The sequence below is a fragment of the Saimiri boliviensis genome, chromosome 11, assembly GCF_048565385.1.
Source record: "Saimiri boliviensis isolate mSaiBol1 chromosome 11, mSaiBol1.pri, whole genome shotgun sequence".
In the NCBI taxonomy this organism is placed as follows: Eukaryota; Metazoa; Chordata; class Mammalia; order Primates; family Cebidae; genus Saimiri; species Saimiri boliviensis.
In genome coordinates this window covers 90,199,363-90,216,690 of record NC_133459.1, presented here as the reverse complement: position 1 = coordinate 90,216,690, position 17,328 = coordinate 90,199,363, and the positions used below count along the sequence as shown (strand labels likewise).

General features: G+C 46.4%; 1 non-coding gene across 1 annotated transcript; it reads right to left on the bottom strand.

Annotated features, from left to right (window-relative positions):
* Positions 1-37: 37 nt before the first annotated feature.
* LOC141580492 (U6 spliceosomal RNA) lies at positions 38-144 on the bottom strand. Its single transcript, XR_012512660.1, has one exon. It is a non-coding gene; the product is annotated as a U6 spliceosomal RNA (small nuclear RNA).
* Positions 145-17,328: the final 17,184 nt, after the last annotated feature.

Sequence of the window (17,328 nt, the reverse complement as noted above, 5' to 3'; positions counted from 1 at the left end):
AGGTATGTTCCTTCAATACCTAGTTTGTTGAGAGTTTAAAAATATGGACTGCTTCACGAACTTTCATGTCACCCTTGTGTAGGGACCATGCTGATCTTCTGTGTATCATTCCAGTTTTATTCTGCATGCTGCCAACGTGAGAAATGATCACAAGCTCTTAAAAGTGGAGATAACTGAAGAAATGTAGGTGAGAGGGAGTGTTGGATTTCATCTGCGTCTGGTGAAATGGGACCGTCTCTGTCTTTTATTCTTTAATGAAGTGCTAAAATGCATTACAGATAAGTTAAAGTATTCTTGTATTCCTGGAATACATAACCTGGGCAGGATTTTTAAATTGTTTATAGCTCATTGGTGGACACCGTCTACTGCTGTTTTTCTCAGTATCTTTATGTCTAATTGCTTAGAAGTGCCTATCCTATCATACTTTTCTCTTATCTATTCTCTAGCTGGCTTTAGAATCAGTGTTATTGGTGCATAAACAATAATGAGTTTTCTAGCTCTCTCTATGTTTCCTTATTCTCTTGGATATTATGTATAAGTTCAGTAAACTTCATTGAAGATTTGGTAAAACTTATCTTCAAAACAGCCTGGATATGCCTGAAGGGAAAAAAAGTTTTAAAACCATTTTAACTTCTTTACTGATAGTAAGTTCTTCCCGTTGGTATAATCTTGTTCATCATTTCAAAATTATTTAAACCTCTACTATATCATTAGTGGCATATTTATCTGTCATAATGCTATTTTATTCAGAATTACCATTTCCTGTTTTGTCTCCATCCAAAGTAACAGCTGCTTTTGGCAGGCTGGGCCCTCAACGGTGGCAGCTGCCAGGTCAGCCTTGTCACCAAGGTGGTGATGCGATTGCTGTGCCCATGCAGTGTCCATCCCAGCCACCATGGCCACTTTGTGCAGGGACTCCATGAGCAAGCCCTGTGTGGCTGAGTGGCATCACCCGTCAAGCCATCTCACCAACCTGATCACAGGGAGCCCCATCCCCAAAAGACCCTCTAGTAAGCATCCACACACAACCACTATCTTCACACATTCTGTGTGTAGTAAGAGGTCTATGAGTACCTCTCTCCTCTAAATACCAATTTTTTAACTCTATTTTCCCCAAGTTCATGACTTGCCAGCCAAGCCCAGAGCCACTGCCCATGACTCATTCATTCATGCACTCCTGGGGCATCACTTCACATCCTTCACCTCCCTTAGGCTTCTCTGTATTTTGATTCCTGGTTCCTAGCTCGACATCCATTCCCAAAGCTTTTGTGGTGTCAGCTCCCAAGCCGACTGCTCTTGTCGTCAATTCTCCTCTTTATATGTACTTATTTCCTGGAAAAATTGCACTGATTTTTTCAGTATTTGCAAGAATGTGCAATAGGAGCAATTCTTCTTATCATAGACAGAATTGCTTCAAAACACCAGAAATGTATATTTGAGTGAAGGACAACATGCATGGAGAAAAGAGAACAATCCTCAAGCGGGCAGCGGATTTTCACAAAGTGAACCCTTCGGCAAACAACACCCACATCCAAGCACAGCAATCACAGCCCCAGGGAAACACTTTTGGGTCCTACTCAGCCATAAACCACCCTCCCCCACCCCAGAGGAGCCACTCTTGATTTCTAACACAAATTTGTTCTTCAGGTTCTGGCTGAATGGCATTACACAGTCACCATCACGCCCCTGGGGCTCATCATCTGTGTCTGTGGTCATAGGCTAGTCATTCTCAAGGCTGTCAAACGCTGCACTTTATAAATAGCTCACACTTCCTGTCCCTTCACTGTTGATAGACGATTGTGTTATATCCAGATTTTACAAATCATGCTGCTGTGAATACTTTCATATATTTTAGTACACACATACATGCATTTCTATTGGTTTATAACCAAGAGTGCAATTGCTGGGTCATAAGGGAGTAGATGCTTGGCTTAGTCTCTCGATGAACAAGTTTCTAGTCATAAACAAACAGTAGAGGAGGGTAAATCTCTTACTTTAGAAATTATTCAGATAATAAATGAGGAAGGAATGAGGTACTGGGACTATAAAAACTGTTTTGCAACCCATAAGGAATTAACAGATTTAGCCATTGAACAGCAATGGCAATTAACAACACAATAAAGAAAAAAAAAGCTAATGTTAGGTTCTTCCTCTTGATGGAAGAACGCAGTAGAGACAAGAGCAAGTGAAAAGGAAATCAAGCCTGAACTAAGCTAACCTCCATAGCCAGTCACCGACTTCGAGGCAATACAAACCATAGAAATACATATCCAACTACACCTTGGGGAGCAGTCAGCAAAACGCACACTGTGGGAAACTCTACCGCAGAATATGTATTTTGAGAAGGAATCTACAGAATAAAGGAGAGCAAAAGCATAGTTCTAAAGGTAAAACTAAATTATAATTTGGGATTATAAAAATATAAAATACAACAAGAAAGGATGACCCTAAAAGTCAGGATGTGTTTTTATTTGGGGGAGGAAAGAGTTTATTGCTGAGCTGGGGCAAATGATGGAGCTTTTGGTTTGCCCTGCAAACATCTATCCCTGGTGGCTAATGGGCGTTTACTTTTTATTAAAGTACACAAATTTTAGACAGTTTTTTTTTTTCCCCTCTGGAGTCCTACATTTTATGACACAAAGCCTACTGAAAAAAATAATTCAGAGAGTATAGTTACTGTTTGGAACAAAGCCTCTTCCTCATCCTGCTCTCTGGACACTGAGCACCCAGAACAACCAGCAGCCCAGGGACCCCCAGCCAGGGTGACCTCACTTCTAAGTGTGCATGCAGCACACATCACCAGAGGCCATGCACAGGTCTACTCCTTGACTCCTGGAAAAACCTGCGAGGACAGGGCTGAGGGGAAGCCTTCCCCGTGGTCTGCAGGCTCTTGGTTATCAGTGTAGATAAAATGGGTCCTCACCTCTCCACAGGTGCCTTTATGGCCAGAGCCTCCTCTCTGCATGGGGTGGAAGCCCGGGCTCTTCTCCTGAACACGGTGACATGGATCACCCCAAAGGTGGTGATGACACCATTCTTCCCCCAGCAACCTCACGCTTCTTTTGCTTTACAGGAAAGTTGACACAGGCTGGTGTCCACTGAAGAAGTCCCAGGTGCCTAGGAAGGAGAGGGCTGTGCATGATCTGCAAAAGGAAGTGCGTGGACCACCAGGTGGTGCTGCTGCGCTGCTCCTGCTCCCAGGAGGTGGACGCCCAGGATGGGCTTTCAGGTGGGGAGGGGGATGTCATTGCTCAGCCTCCAGGTTCCAAGTAGAAACCTCCCTGCCCAACCCATCTTGTTCTCCCTGAATCCTCAGCGCTAATGAGGACTGTCTCCTTCTCACCTCCCTGGACTGGGCTATCACTGGAAAGTGGATGCGATTTCTAGTTTCAGCGTGTCCTGGCTTATTGTGCTGCCAGGAAAATAAAATCAAAATACATGTGGAATAAATAATAAATTACACATAGTGAGCAGAGGCTTACGATGTATTTTTTGAGTCAAGATGTCACTCTGTGGCCTAGGCTGGAGTCTCATGGTGCAATCATGGCTCACTGCAGCCTTGAATTCATGAACTCAAGGGATCTTCCCACCTCAACCTCCCCAATACCTGGAAATACAAGTGCCCACTACCATGTCCAACTAGGTTTACTTATTTGCTTTTTTTAAGAGGAGGGTCTCACTATGTTGTCTAAGCTGGTCTCCAACTCCTGATATCAAGCAATCCTCTTGCCTTAGTGCCCTGAAATGCTGGGATTATAGGAGTGAGCTGTCATGCCTGGTTTGTAACATACTGACACCATCAAGATTTTCTTCTCCTCCAAGTGTGGACACAACAGCAGACACTCCTTGTCTCTTGGGTCAGGACACTGGGTAGAGTGGAACAGCAAGGCAACAGAGTCACTGCAGAAAGTGCCCACGTGGAAGAGGTCCAGTAGGGAGGGCCAGCTGTGCCAGGGCCACCATAGTTAGGGATAATTCCTCTTTCTGGGCAGGACTGTTCTTTGATTACTTTTGTATTTATGATAGTTCTGACATCATAGGATAAGACTCAAGACTTGGTAGGATGTTTTTTTCAAAAAACCATCTTCAAGATTTGTTGATCTTCTGAATGTTTTTTTTTGTGTGTGTCTCAATTTTCTTCAGAACTTAACTCATTCTTAACATTTCACAATCCACTTTGAGTTAATAATACATTAGTACCCACAAATATAGAAATCTTACAACCATTTATCCTCTATAAAACATCCATTTTTGTGGTATATATATATATATATATATATATATATATATTATATGTAATATGTCTCCGTAGGTTGTAAGTCTCATAAGAAAAATGTTTTTCTTTAAACAGTTCGATGAATATAAAGTAAGAGTAAATGAGGGGAGCAAGATAGCCTTTAGCACTTAGCTCAATATTTATTTTTGATCACCTTCATCTTTCTTGATAATCTCATTTTCCACCTGGTATCATTTGTCTCTAGCCTGAAGAATTTTCTTCACCAATTGTTATTATGTAGACCTGCTGGCGGCAAATTCTCTTAATTTTCTTTTACCTGAAATATCTCCAGATTTTGCCTTTTCTTGAAGGACATCTGTGCTGGATATAGAATTCTTAGTTGACCTTCTTTTTCTTCCGGCACTTTAAAGATGTTATTCTACTTTCTTTTGTTTCTATGGTTTCTAATAAGTCATTGGTCAGGACAAGAGCAGCAGAGAAACAGGAACTGGAAAGCCAACATGGTAGACCTAAAACTTATCATATCAATAATGACAAAAAGCTACACAAATCAACACTCCAGTGAAGGGCAGAGATTGTGTGACTCTGTTTATGAAAAACACCAGAACCCAACCATATGCTCTTTCCAGACATGCACTTTTTTAAAATTGACCTTTTATTTTTAGTTAAGGGGTACATGTGCTGGTTTGTCATATAGGTAAACTTGTGTCATGGGGTTTTCTTGTTCAGAGTATTTCTGTACCCATCAGTACTCACTCAGGTATTAAGCCTTAGTACTCATTAGCTATTTTTCCTGATCCTCTCCTTCCTCCCAACCTCCACCCTCTAGTAGACCTCAGTGTGTGGTGTTCCCCTCTACATGTTTATGTTTTCTTATCATTTAGCTCCCACTTATGAGAACATGTGGTATTTGGCTTTCTGTTCCTGCGTTAGTTTGCTAAGAATAACGGCCTCCACCTCCATCCGTGTTCCTGCAAATGGCATGATCTCATTCTTTTTTATGGCTGCATCATATTCTGTAGTGTATATGTGCCACATTTTCTTTATTCAGTCTATTATTGATAGACATTTTGGTTGATACCAAGTCTTTGCTACAGTAAATACTGCTGCAATGAACATATGTGTACATGTAAGTTGTGCACTTTCTTTTTTAAATGTATTTTATTTTACTTCAAGTTACAGGATACATGTGCAGAACATGCAGGTTTGTTACATATGTATAGTTAGTCTGCTATGGCCGTTTTCTGCACCCTTTGACCCATCCTCTAAGTTACCTCCCCTTTCCCCCTACTCCCCAACAGGCCCTGGTGTGTGTTGTTTCTCTCTCTGTGTCCATGTGTTCTCATTGTTCAATTCCCACTTAGGAGTGAGAATATGTGGTGTTTGATTCTTCTCTTTCTATGTTAGTTTGCTGGGCATAATGGCTCGTAGCTACATCCATGTCCCTGCAAAGGACATGAACTCATTCCTTTTTATGGCTATGTAGTATTCCATGGTGCACATTTACCACATTTTCTTTATCCAATCTATCATTGATGGGCATTTGGATTGGTTCCATGTCTTTGCTATTGTAAATAGTGTTGCAATAAACATACATGTGCATGTGTCTTTATAGTAGAATGATTTATATTCCCTTAAGTATATACCCAGTAATGGGATTGCTGGGACAAATAGTATTTCTGGTTCTGTATCTTTGAGGAATGGTCACACCATCCTCCACAATGGTTGAACTGGTTTACATTTCCACTAACAGTGTAAAAGTGTTCCTATTTCACCACAGCCTTGCCAGCATCTATTGTTTCTTCACTTTTTAATAATTGCTATTCTGACTGGCAAGAAATAATATCTCATTGTGGTTTTGATTTGCATTTATCTAATGATCAGTGATATTTAGCTTTTTTTCCCCATGTTTCCTGGCCATGTACATGTCTTCTTCTGAGAAGTGTCTGTTCATATCCTTTACCCATTTTTGATGGGGCTGTTTTTATTTTTGCTTATAAATTTGTTTAAGGTCCTTGTAAACAAACCTGTACGCTCTGGTCATTCTTGTTAAAACACGAAACAGGCATCCTAACCAGTGCAACATGACAAGAAAATGAAAGAAAAGACCTATAGAAGGACCAGGCATGATGGCTCACACCTGTAATCCCTACATTTTGGGAGGCTGAAGTGAGAGGATCACTTGAGTTCAGGACCTTGAGACCACCCAGATCATGAGACCTCATCTCTACCAAATAAAAATAATTTTAAAAGAAAAAAGATCAACAGATAAGAAAGAAAGAAATAAAAGTCTTTCTTTGACACCAGCTTCATTGTATATGTAGAAAACACTAGGGAATTCTGAAGAAGACTCTGGAATTAATCACTGAATTTGCAAAACAGTTCTTAAAATATACGTAATAAGTCACCTAGATGAACATGAAAAGATAACAAACAATACTGGCCATCAAAGTAGTGCAGGTTAAAACCACAATGAGAAACCGTCACGTGTCACCTAGAATAGGTACAGTTAAAAAGACATACGATAAGTCTAAATACTGGCAAGAATATGGAAAAAATAGAAATGCATGATATTCATGCTAAGAATGCAAAAATGTTGCAGCCAACTTGTAAAGCAGTTTTGCAATTTCTTATACAGCTGCCCATTTCATTACCACGTGACCCAGAAGTTCCACAAATATGTATTTATCCAAAAGAAATTGTTCAACACCCACCTATAAGTGAGAACATGTGGTGTTTGATTTTCTGTTCTTGTGTCATTTTGCTGAAATAGGGGAGGGACAGCAGGGGGTGGGGAGTTGGGGAGAGATAGCATGGGGAGAAATGACAGATATAGATGATGGGGAGGAAGGCAGCAAATCACACTGCCATGTGTGTACCTATGCAACAATCTTGCATGTTCTTCACATGTACCCCAAAACCTAAAATGCAATAAAAATAAATAAATAAATAAACACCTTTTTAAAAAGAAAGAAATAAAAATGTAAGGCCACACTTGTAAGCAGCTATTTATAGTGGCTTCATGAATAACAAACCATAATGGAGTAATCCCCATGTCTATCAACTGGAGAACAGAGAAACCAGTGAATAAATAGGGATTCCAGCAATACTCGGCAGCTGCTCAGCAACAGAAAGGAATGAATGGTATCATCCCAAACATTGTGAAGCTAAGAGAGAGATCAAAAAAGGACTACATAATGAATGATTGCATGTCCATGAAATTCTAGAAATTTCACTATTGCAGTGACAGAAAGCAGAGTGGTGGCTGAGTGAGGGGAAGGGGTGAGGGTGGGAGGCAAGGACTAAATAGAAAGGGGATGAAAGAAGTTTTTAGGGAAAGGAACTGTTCTCTACAGTGCCACAGTTCAGGGGGTGACTGGGCGGTGGGAATTGAGGGGAGAGGAGGGTCTGAGGGGTGACAGGGCAGAGAGAAGGGCTGGGGAAGCAGGGCATGAGGAAAAGGAGCAGGGGAAGGACACTAAAGCAGAGGAGGAGCCTAGCAGGGGGTTCTTTGCATTCAGTGTTTCTCTACTGGGTAGTGTGGTAGGTACACCACTATAAATAATTACTGATATTCACCAAACAGCACAACTAAAACTGGTGAATTTTGTTACATGTAAATGCCCTAATAAGAAAAAAAAAAAAAGAGGGAGGAAGAAGGCAAAAATAAAGATCATCAAAACCATAAAATTCATTTACTTGGGGGCTTGCACTACATATTATTTTAAAGGAAGTTTGACAGGCTGAAGGGAAATGATACTAGATGTTGACCCAGATACAGAGAAAGGAAGAATTAAAAACAGAAACGAGGCACATATACGTATCACATACACACTCACTCAATTTCCTGAGGACATACGGCTGCTTGTCTAAAACAGAAAGTATTACACTGTATCATTGAGTTTATAATGCATATTGATATAACACATACAATAATAATAGCGTAATGGTAGGTTCAATAAAACTATGCTGTTACCAATGTCTTTTATTTCCTTGGACGTAGTTTAATATGACCTGAACTTCACTGTGAAAAGTCAAGGAATAGGGTTTTCACTCTTACAACAATAAAAAATTAGTGGAAAGAAATGTAGCTAAAAGCCATCAGGATAATTAAAACCATCAACTAAAAAATGTTTACTTGACATATATGAAAAATAGCAAAGGAGGAAACGAAACAAAAATATTTGAGACAAATTGGAAACAAACAGCAAAATGGCAGACCGAAATCCAACCGTGGTAAGCGAAGAAATGACACAACCTGAGTCACATTAGCAGGACTGGCGAGCACCGTGAGGAGAAGAGACACGGGCAGGAAGTGAGGGACGGTGTTAGTGCCACAATTCAGGAGTGACAGGGTAACAGGGACTACGGGAGAGGAGGATGTGAGGGATGAGAGGGGCAGAGAGAAGGACTGGAGAAGCAGGAGGGGAGGAGAGGGAGAGGAAAGAATTCTAAAGCGGTGCAAGAGCCTAGCCGGGGTTCTCTGCATTCGGTATTGAATACATCTTGTGGGAATGCCTAAAAACTAATGGCCTCCCCATGATTAAAAAAAAAAAAAAGTTACAACGATACCAAGTGTCCAAATAAAATATGCACACTGCTTAGATGTGCCTCGTTCACGAAAGCAGGCAGCGCTGGAGGGTAGGGGAAGAGCATTGGGACTGCCCGGAGCACTCACAATGCTCAGGTGGTGACTACAGGCTCCTGCCATGTACAGGAACGCACCCTGCTTCTTTACATTCAGGAGATGTTCTGGACGCACAAGGGGAAATGCCAGCTAGGGAATGAAGATTGTTTTAAATGCAACAACCCAGAGTCACAGATCCAGTCCGGGAAAGTAAAACTTAGAAGCTTCGAGAGTTTAATTGCAATGCTGTTTTCACACAGGTCTTTTATTGATTGGAATCTTAATCATTCAGGGATTACCAATATTGTGCTACCTGCTGTATTAATAAACTAAAAGGAAACTCGTCTCCATGTGAATCTCTATCCGGTGACTTCAGACAAAACTTCACCAGGTTTGAAGAGAAAACCCCTCTTTATACCTTCACTCCCAGGGCGAGCTCACTCTCCGGCATCAGGTCATCCTGGTGAGTTTCCTTGTACAGGAGTCGAAGGGGAGAGCCACGGGGTGGGAGGCCCCAGTCCGGACGGGGATTCCAGGACGAGAAGGGAAGGGGAAGGGGAAGGGGCTGCGCGCAGCCTGGGGGTCGCTCCCTGGTTTCCACAGACAGATCCTTGCCCAGGCCTCAGGCAGACAGTGTGACAAAGAGCCTCTGTGTAGGAGGAGAGGGATCGGAACAAAGTCCCAGGTGCCGGGTGTGGCTCTCAGGGTCTCGGCTCCGAAGGCCGTGTCTGCACCGGGGAGGCGCAGCGTTGGCGATCCCCACTCCCCTGAGTCTCACTTCTCCCCACCCGTGTCTGCCCCTTCTTCCAGGACACTCTCGACGCGTCCCCAGTTCCCACTCCCATTGGGCAATCTGAGTCTCCGGTCCCGGTTCTGAAGTCCCCAGTCACCCGCGGACTCAGGTTCTCCCAGACGCCGAGGATGGGTCCATAGCGCCCGAACCCTCCTCCTGCTGCTCTCGGGACCCTGACCGAGACCTGGGCGGGTGAGTGCGGGGTCTGGAGATAAAAGGCCTCTGCGGGGAGGAGCGAGGGGCCTGCCGGCGGGGGCGCAGGACCCGGGAGCCGCGCGGGAGGAGGGTCGGGCGGGTCTCAGCCCCTCCTCGCCCACAGGCTCCCACTCCATGAGGTGTTTCCGCACCGCCGCGTCCCGGCCCCGCCGCGGGGAGCCCAAGTACCTCGAAATCGGCTATGTGGACGTCACGCAGTTCGTTCGGATGGACAGCAGCCCCGCGAGCCAGGGGATGGAGCCACGGGCACCGTGGGGGGAGCAGGCGGGGTCGGACATTGGGACCCGGAGGCTCGGAGGGTCAAGGCCAGGCGGGGACTTTCCGAGGGAACCTTTGGACCCTGCTTCGCTGCTACGACCAGAGCGAGGCCCCTGAGTGACCCCGGCCGGGGCGCAAGTCACGACCCCTCCCCCTCCCCGGCGACGCCGGGTTCCCTCGAGTCTCAGGTCCGAGATCCACCCAGAGGCCGCGCGACCCCCCAGACCTCCGACCCGGGAGAGCCTCAAGCGCCTTTACCCCGTTCATTTTCAGGGGATTCCGGGACGAGAAGGGAAGGGGACGGGGCTGCGCGCAGCCTGGGGGTCTCTCCCTGGTTTCCACACACAGATGCCTGGCCAGGCCCCAGGCACACAGTGTGACAAAGAGGCTCCAAAGTCCTCGCGGGGTGGGTGGGGCGGGGGCGGGGGGCCAGGGTCTCAGGCTGTCCGGTCGATGATTGGCTGCCGCGTGGGGCCCGAGGGGGCCTCCTCCGCGAGTGTGACCCGCAAGCCTAGGACGCCGAGAACTTCACTGCCCTGAACGAGGACCCACGCTCCTGGACCTCAGATCACCCAGCGCGAGTGGGAGGTGGGCCGTTTGGCGAAGAGGGTGAGACCCTACCTCGAGATTGAGTGCCTGGAGTGCCTCCACAGATAACTGGAGAACGGGGAGGAGACGCTGCAGCGCGCGGGTCCCAGGGGCCCTGGGGAGCCTTCCCCATTTCCTATAGCTCTCCCGGGATGGTCTCCCGGAGGAGGGGAGGAAAATAGGATCACAGAGAATATCGCCCTCCCTTGCATGGAGAATGGCATGAGTTTTCCTGAGATTCCTTTGAGGGCTCCCTCTGCTCTCTAGGACAATTAAGGGATGGCATCTCTCAGGAAATGGAGGGGAAGAGTGTCCCTGGAATACTGATCAGGGGCTCCCCTTGAACCCTGCATCCATCTTGAGCTTTGTGAGTTTTTTCCTCAGGCCTTGTTCTCTGCCTCACACTCAGTGTGTTTGAAGGTCTGATTTCAGCTTTTGTGAGTCCCTCGACCTCCACTCAAATCAGGACCAGAAGTCACTGTTCCTCCCTCAGAGACTAGAACTTTCCAAGGAATAAGAGATTATCCCAGGGTGCTGCGTCCAGGCTGGTGTCTGGATTCTGTGCTTTCTTCCACACCCCAGGTGTCCATTCTCAGGACGATCACAAGGACGCTGCTGGGGTGTCCCATGAGAGATGTGAAGTGCCTGACCTGGCAGCAGGATGGGCAGGACCAAACTCAGGGCACAGCTTGTGGAGATCAGGCCAGCAGGGGATGGAACCTTCCAGAAGTGGGCGGCTGTGGTAGTGCCTTCTGGAAAAAAGCAGATACACATGCCATGTGCAGCATGAGGGGCTGCCAGAGCCCCTCACCCTGAGGTGGGGTGAGGAGGGGGATGAGGGTCACATCTCTTCTCAGAGAAAGCAGAAGCCCTTCTGGAGCCTTCCAGCAGGGTCAGGGCGGAGGCCTAGGGTCAGGGACCCTCACCTTTCCCTCCTTTCCCAGGGCCATCTCCCCAGCCCACCATCCCCATTGTGGCCTAGCTGTCCCAGGAACTCTGGTCCCTGGAGCTGTGGTTGCTGCTTTGATGTGGAGGAGGAGGAACTTAGCTAGGGAAGGGGTGAGGGGTGGGGTCTGGGTTTTCTTGTCCCATGGCAGTTTCAAGCCCCAGGTAGAAGTGGTCCCTGCCTGGTTACTGGGAAGCACCATCCACACATGGGCCGACCCTGCCTGGGGCCCTGTGTGCCAGCACTTGGTCTTCTGTGAAGCACATGTGACAATGAAGGACAGATTCATCACCTTGGTGATTGCGGTGTTGGGGTGATTTCAGGATTCATGAGTCAGGGGAAGGTCCCTGCTAAGGACAGACCTTAGGAGGGTGGGTGGTACAGGACACACACCTGCTTTCCTCATGTTTTCTGATCCTGCCCTAGGTTCTGAGTCATAATTCTGGAAACTTCTCTGGGGTCCAAGACTAGGAGGCTCCTCTAAGATCTCATGGCCCAGCCTCCTCTCTATACCCTCACAGGACATTTTCTTCCCACAAGTGGAAAAAGAGGGAGTTAATCTCAGGTTGTATATAAGTGGGGGGGCAGGCATGTGGAGGAGCTCACCCACACCACAATTCCTCCTGTCCCACGTGTCCTGCAGCCTCTGGCCAGGTCCTGTGCTTCTTCCACTCCAGGCACCAACAGTGCCCAGGACTCTGACATGTCTCTCATGACTTCTAAAGGTGAGACTCTGGGGGTCTCAAGTGGGTGGGGGTGGGGCAGAGGGGAAAGGACTGGGTAAGGGAGATTCTTTGATTGGGACGTTTCCAGTGTGTGGCTGCTCAGAGTGTCATCACTTACCATGACTGACTTGAATTTCTTCATTGTTTTCTGTAGCCTGAGACAGCTGCCTTGTGTGGGACGGAGATACAGGATTTCTTCACACCCCCACTTTGTGACTTCAAGAGCCTCTGGCATCTCTTTCTGCAAAGGCATCTGAATGTGTCTGTGTCCCTGTTAGCATGATGTCAGGAGGTGGAGAGACAGCCCACCCTGTGCCCACTGTGACCCCTGTCCCCACGCTGACCTGTGTCCCTCCCCAGTCGTCTTTCCTGTTCTAGAGACTCAGGGCTGGGCATCTCCATCTCTGTCTCAACTTCATGGTGCACTGAGCTGCAGCCTCTTACTTCCCTACTGAAAATAAGAACCTGAATATAAATTTGTTTTCTCAAATATTTGCCATGAGAGGTTAAGGAGTTAATTAAGTAAGTCAATTCCTAAAATTTGAGAGAGGAAATAAAGACCTGAGAATCTTCCAGAATCTGCGTGTTTGCTGTGCCGAGTTTGTTGCAGGTGGGGGTGGAGAGGGCTGTGAGGAGCCGAGTGTGGATGGGGCCTGTGCCCAGTTGCGGTTCAGTCCATCATGGGATTCATGTGGTCAGTCTTCAGCTGGGTTAGCTTCACGGCTCCACTGTCCTTGTCCCTTCAGTGGAAACTTGTCCAGTTGGAGCTGTGATCACAGAGGGTCAGACATCACCCAGGGTCTCCCCTGCACACAGGAGTCTCTGCACTTTCTGAGACAAATGTTCAGACCATTTCAGCTCCTGCCCTTCTTCCAGGGCTCCTCTTCTGCTCTGCTCTCCTGCCCTCTGCCTGCGCTGGTTCCAGTATTCTTGCTGCTGGCTCCAATACCCAACTCATGACTCTAATCAGAGTCTAATTTAGATGTAGATTTGTTTGTGAAATTGGACCCATCCTCAAGGACTGTTCTTCCCTGAAGAGAGAAGGCTGATGGTGAGCTGCAGTGTTGGGGGGAGGGTTGGTGTGGGAGGAGACATGGGGGAGGGGGACATACAAACAGCCCTGCTGAGAAAAGCACAGGTGGCCTCAATGTCAGTGTGAGGGGACCTTGTGCTGTAGTTGCCACAAAACAGCATTTGGCCTGAGGTTATGTTAATAAAGCTATTGCCTTTAGAACAGGGAGGTCCCCTGCAGTGATCACTCATTCAACTGTCCTTGGTTGTCGGTCAGACACAGGACAGAATGGTTCTGCACCTGGTGAACATAATTGAAGTCAAATGAGAAAAATCTCTTACCTTGTGGAGCATGTGTTCCAGTGGGAAGAGGCAGATGATGGATACACTGTAGCCAGAGCAAAGAAAGAAAGTGCTAGAAGGTGGTGAGTGCTGTGAGGCAGGTGAGCCAGGGTGTGGGGAGTGGGGACAGGGAAGGCGGCTGTTGTGCTGGGTGGACAGCGTGTGCCACATTGCAAAGGTGACCTTTTAGGAAAGAGTTGGCCACAAGGATGTCTGGGGACGTCCTTTCCCAACAGGGGAACCTCCAGTTCAAATGCATTAGTGCAAGAGGGTGTCTGTGTTCCCAGAAGAGGAAGGAACCCAGGAGAGCCGGACAGAGAGAAACTGAGGTGAGGGCAGAGGGACAGCCAGAGCAGGTGGGCCTGCAGGGAGTGGGGAGGCATCTAACATTTTCTCTGAGTCAGCTGGGGTAGTAGAGGACAGTTTTGAGCAGAAGAGGGACATGGTACAACTTCTCCTTTAAAAGATCTCTGACTGCTATGCTAAGAACAAAACTAAGAGGTGAGGAACAAGAGAGGCAGAAGGGAAAACAGCAGGAAGTGAGTGCAGTATTCCAGGCTGGAGATGTCATTACCTTGACTGGGGTGTGAGCAGGGGAAATAGTGGGATGTGAGGGGATTCTGGACGCATTTTAAGATGGACCAACAGCTTTTGCCAATGGATTGTATCAGTGGTGTGAGGAAGATGAATCAAGGACACCCATCGTTGTAAAAGGAGTGAGTAGACGGAAGGGTGGAACTGCTGTCAGTGGACATGGGGAGGCTCTGGCAGAAGCAGACGGAGGAGGGCACATCCCAGGCACTCAGTGGAGAAAATTCTGCTAGGAACGCAGGTGAGGGAGCTCACATGCCAGTCGGACAGACAATTCCAGAGTTTAGGGGAAAGGAAAAATATGCTGGGCTGGAGAAATCGATTTAGGAGGTCACACCATATAAATGATACTTAAAACCTCAAGCCTGGATGAAGGCACCAAAGGAGTGACCCGCTGTGGAAAAGAATGAGCCCAAGGATGGAACCCTGGACCTCCAGTTCTAAGGGATCTCATCAGACTATACCCAGAGCAGACTGCATGGTTCTGACCCCATGTCCAGAGGACACTTAGACAAGGAACTTCCTTGAGCACAGGAATCACCTGGACATGGTGCTGAGATCCAGTAAATCCAGAGCCCAGCAAGAGATTCTGGATTTACGGCAAGGCTGGAGCTCATGTTTCTGGTCTCCAGATCTAGAACACCAGGATCCCACGTGTCTGAGAATTAGCCTCACTTGTAGCATTTGTTATGTAAGTGATTACTTGGTCTTGTGCAGAAGACTCTGAGACAGGTGTTCTAGGAAGCTGCCTGAGTATTTTCTAATCCCCGCCAGCAATCCTGTTGCTCAACCAGATTGGGATCCACGGAGATCAGAGATCAGAGTTCCCAGGGTGGGTGGACCGGGTGGGTTTTCAAACCTCATTTAAAAGAGCATTCTTCTCGTAGAAAGAAAAGGGAGGACGTATATCATCAATTATGAGACATGAGATTCCCTGTTGTTCTCTCCACTATGGAGCAGAGGCCAGGTAGACAATTTAGGATGCAGCTCTCACACAAAGAACACCTCTCAGTGCTGCTCTCTGACACTGGTCTGCAGACTGATTTCTCGCTTACTTCTTGGAGCAAACTACAGAAAACAAATTTCTGTAATTTACACATAAACCAGGATATCTGGTGTTGGGGGCTAATTTCACTGGGGGGAAGGCCACAGAACCAGGCTGGAAACTACACATCCAGGAACAGAATCCGCAGCCCACACTAGAGCAGGTTCCACCTAGGGACACCTGCCCCTACTGCACAGATACCGCAGCTCAGACCTCTGACATCCTGGTGCTGGACACTGAACCCTGAGGTGAGGTCAGATGTCACTGCTGCATTTGGAAACTGGAGATCACTACTGCCGCTCAGACATCTTTACTACAAAGCATTCTGCACAGTCCAGGTTCTTTGTGCCACCTCATTCTGGCTCAGACTCTGTCAATGATATAGGAGTTAAGAAAACATTATTTAGGCAGATAGTGAGATGGCGGAAGTCCTGGGTAAGGTTTTTCCTTTTAATGAAACGCAGCCCCCAAACATTTTCTTTTCTAACAAAGAGCAGCCTGTAAAAGTACTACATTTAATCAGAGAGATAGACTCCAATACAATAATAGTGGGGACTTTCAACATCCAAACCTTAGGATTAGACAGGTCATCTACACAGAAAATCAAGAAAGAGCGGGATTTAAACTGAACTTTAGACCAAATAAAGCTGACAGATATTTACAGTGCATTCTAACACTACAGAATGTACACTCTTTTCATGAACACAAGGAATGTTTTCATGTTTTCTGGCAGAGGGCCTGTGTTCAGCCACAAAACAAGTTTCAATCAATTTTCAAAAACTGAAATCATATCAGATATCTTCTCTGGACACAATGGAATAAAACTAGAAATGTACACCAAGAGAAACTTTGGCAACTAGACAAATACATGGAAATTAAACAACATTAAAGAACATGTTGATTCAATGAATAATCATTGAGTCAACAGAGAAATTCAGATGGAAATCAAAAAGTTTCTTGAAACAAATAAAAATTGAAAGATAACATACCAAAACCTGTGGGATACAGCTAGACAGGGCTAAAGGGAAGATTACAGCCAGCCATTTCAAATCTGCTAGGCCAATGCTTCCTTCATTTTTTATTTTTTTAAGACAGAGTCTCACTCTGTTGCCCAGCCTGGACAATCATGGCTCACTGCAGCCGTGACCTTCCAGGTTCAAATGATCCTCCCACCTCAGCCTCCCAAGTAGCAGGGACTACAAGAGCATGCCAGCATGCCGGGCTAATTAAAAAAAATATATTTTTTTTGAAATGAAGTTTTGCTCTTGTTGCCCAGGCCAGAGTGCAGTGGCACAATCTCACCTCACTGCAACCTCCGCCTTCTGGGTTCAAGTGATTTTCCTGCCCCAGCCTCTCAAGCAGCTGCGATTATAGGCATGCACCACCACACCCAGCTAATTTTGCATTTTTAGTAGTGACAGGGTTTCTCCGTGTTGGTCAGGCTGGCTTGAACTCTCAACCTCAGGTGATCCCCTACCTCAGCCTCCCAAAGTGCTGGGATTACAGGCACGAGCCACCATGCCTGGCCTTTATAATGTTTTTGTAGAGACAGGGTCTCCTCCTGTTGCCCAGGCTGGTCTGAAAGTTGTAGGTTCAAGTGATCTTCTTGCCTCAACCTCCGAAAGTGCTGGGATTACATGTGTGAGCCACCATGCCCAGCCTAGATCAATACTGTAAAATCCAAAAAGGCCCTCCGATAAACTCGGGAAAAAAACTTACATCGTATAATGGTACCTATATTGTAAAATGACACAAGACGATGAGCTTATTATACCTAAGAGGCCATTTGCAAACCTACAAAGGATGAAGTCTTAAACAGCTGCCTGTAATCTGGATGTCCTCACTGCAGTGCCCAGTTCTAATTCCAGCCACCATGCCCAGCCAGTGAAAATCTGCATTTTTAACAAGCTCCCAGATGATCCTGATGTTGGTGGTCAGGGAAACACACT